The sequence below is a fragment of the Apium graveolens genome, chromosome 6 (assembly GCF_009905375.1).
Source record: "Apium graveolens cultivar Ventura chromosome 6, ASM990537v1, whole genome shotgun sequence".
NCBI classification, from domain to species: Eukaryota; Viridiplantae; Streptophyta; class Magnoliopsida; order Apiales; family Apiaceae; genus Apium; species Apium graveolens.
The window spans coordinates 167,090,015-167,092,938 of NC_133652.1; the positions used below are offsets into that span (position 1 = coordinate 167,090,015).

The window sequence follows — 2,924 nt, forward strand, 5'->3', positions numbered from 1 at the left end:
TCATTTGATAAGTAAAATCACTTAGCTATTCTGAACATTGAATATCAGAAGAGTACTTGCATAAACAGAATCATCTAATTCAGCGATATGTAAAATATTTATCTATTACGAACTGAATAGGGAATGCAATACTTGCATAATAAGCTTCAAAATAAATATCACTTGAACAATAAGTGATGATAGGGATAGTTGCCTTTGGGTTTTAGCAGTTAGTCACACTCGCAATGACGCATCTATTCTGACATTTTGTCTCAAAACATCACCGTCTTTATTCAACTAATTATTTGGTCTACTGCTCATTGATAAGTGGATTTTATATCCACTTGGAATGCTTTATTACAAGCTTAAATTTGGTGTTTTGGACTCAAGTTGTTGGTATTTTGATGTGTTTTTGTGTTATTGTATTTCAGGTATCAGTTATATGAAGAAAAGAGCTTTTAAAGGAAATATGATGAAAAGTGATCAGATTTGGAATCCAAGTCCATTGTCAAGTTGTAGAGAATCTCAATAGCTTCGCGTGGGCAGTTGAATCGCCTAATTTTGACGAGTAGAACTCAACTTATGGCCAAAACAAGATTCATCAGAAATTTTCCCAGTCAGTAGCTGAGCGCCCGCTCAGGAGAGCTGAGCGGCCGCTCAGGGCACGGCTGGTCGTCAAATTCCCCTCAAAAATCTTGTTTTCAACTTTTGATTCTTTGAATTAGTTGTAACTTTGGATGCTCGTTTTCATTCTTGTTGAACCTAGATCTCGTTTATTCGTACTTTAATTATTTTTCAGTTTATTAAGACCTTGTTTATACCATGCTTTCATTAGAACCCATGGTGAGGATGAGTTCAATCATGGGCTAATCGTTATCATGGGGTTCTAGCGGAATTACTTATGGATTTCTATAGTTAATTGTTTCAATATCTTGGTGTGTGGTGATTGATTGATATCCTAGTATTGGTTGTGCTTATTCGTCTTATGTGTGTAGCTAACATATAAGATAGCGTGTTAATCTCTATTGAAGCGACAGTGAATATAGAGGTTTAGAACTTGCCATGCTAGCATAGGTTCATGTATGTGTATGTATGATTCGTAGGTAACTCTAACCGTTTTACTTGCCCTATGTAATCAAGATAGATAACTTATGCTTAAACCGTTATGTTATCAAATTCTATAGACATATAGGGTCTCAATATAATTGGTGCCTATTCAGCTTCTATCTCTTTTGTGGATGTCCGGTACAATGGTAATCATGCAACGAAAGTTGGCGTTTATCAGTTTCGTGTTATCTGATTAGTGTCATCACCATCACATGTTAAGGTTAAGAACAAAAAGGCTATTGAATGAAGTAGTAATGAAGTTAGGATCCCATGTTTGTTATATATAGTAATTAAACCTCAATTCTCTTAGTTAATGTTATTTAGTATAATCTCTTAGTTTAATAAAAACCCAATTTGTTATTTGTCTTAGCATTGAGCGATAACCATACATTGTTGCATAGGTGCATAAATTGAACTTAACCTAAACCAGTCTCTGTGGGAACGAATCTGATTTATATCTTATACTACTTGCGAACGCGTATACTTGCGTGGATATTAGCGCGTGTTTTCGCCCTAACAGGTTTTTGGTGCCGCTGTCGGGGACTCGGTGTTAATTTTTAGTTTATGTGCTTGTCATCAGTGGTCGTTAAAGTTCACTGACTCGGATTCTTTTACTTTCACAGTTTATTTGTTTATGTTTCAGGTACTCATTACAATGGGAGATCCAGCAGCACGAACGAAAGCCTTGATGGACTTTTCTCAACCCAAGATCAATGACATTTAATCTAGCATTGTCCGGCCAGCTATCACAGCTAATACCTTTGAGATCAAGCCTGGCATAATTCAATGGGTACAGAATTCAATCTAGTTTGGGGGTTCTCCAACGGAAGATCCCAATACACACATTAGGGATTTCATAGAGATCTGCGACATCTTCAGGTTCAATGGTGTTTCTGAAGATGCTATTAAGCTGAGACTTTTCCCATTCTCTCTGAGGGACAAGGCTAAGAGCTGGTTACACTCTCTACCAGCTGGTTCGATTACTACTTGTAAAGATCTTGCTCAAAAGTTTCTCACTAAATTATTCCCTATGGCGAAGACAGCTGCAATCAGAAATGCTATTACTCAATTTGCGCAGCAAACGGGAGAATTGCTAAGTGAAGCTTGGGAGCACTACAAGGAGATGCTTAGGAAGTGTCCTCATCATGGAATTCCTGATTGGATGATCATCAATTGTTTTTATAATGGGTTGGGAGCACAGTCCAGACCCATGCTCGATACAGCAGCAGGCGGAGCATTATGGGCAAAGAGCTATGAGGAAGCTTATGATCTAATTGAACGGATGGCTGCTAATGAATATCAGTATCCAACCCAGAGATATCCACATGGCAAGGTAGAAGGAGTTCCAGACACTTATCATCCTGACAACTGGAATCATCCTAACTTCAGCTGGAGCAACAATCAGAATGCGATACAACAGCCATTCCGGTAGTTTGGAAATAAGCTGTCCAACCCTCCTGGTTTTCAGCAACAACTCCAACTTCAACAACAAACAAATGATGCAAGTCTATCTTCAAATGAAAAATCTGAATTGGAGGAGTTGCGGCTTATGTGCAAAAACCAGGCTCTTATATGCCAAACCAGGCTGTTTCTATCAAGACTCTGGAGAACCAAATAGGGCAAATTGCTAATGCCTTATTGAATCGACCACCAGGAACGCTTTCTAGTGATCCAGAAGCCAATCCAGGAAAGAGGGAAGTTGAAGAACATGTGAATGCCATCACCTTAAGGTCTGGAAAGGTCACAAGCCCCCAAATTCAGCAAGAAGAAGAGCCTGAAAAGTCTCAAGTTCCAAAATCTAAAGTTTTAGCTGAAGAAGATGTGCAGAAGGAAGCAGA

At 38.5% G+C, this 2,924-nt stretch overlaps 1 non-coding gene across 1 annotated transcript; it reads right to left on the minus strand.

The window, feature by feature from the left end:
* Positions 1–2,131: 2,131 nt before the first annotated feature.
* Positions 2,132–2,238, minus strand: LOC141670082 (small nucleolar RNA R71). Its single transcript, XR_012554330.1, has one exon. It is a non-coding gene; the product is annotated as a small nucleolar RNA R71 (small nucleolar RNA).
* Positions 2,239–2,924: the final 686 nt, after the last annotated feature.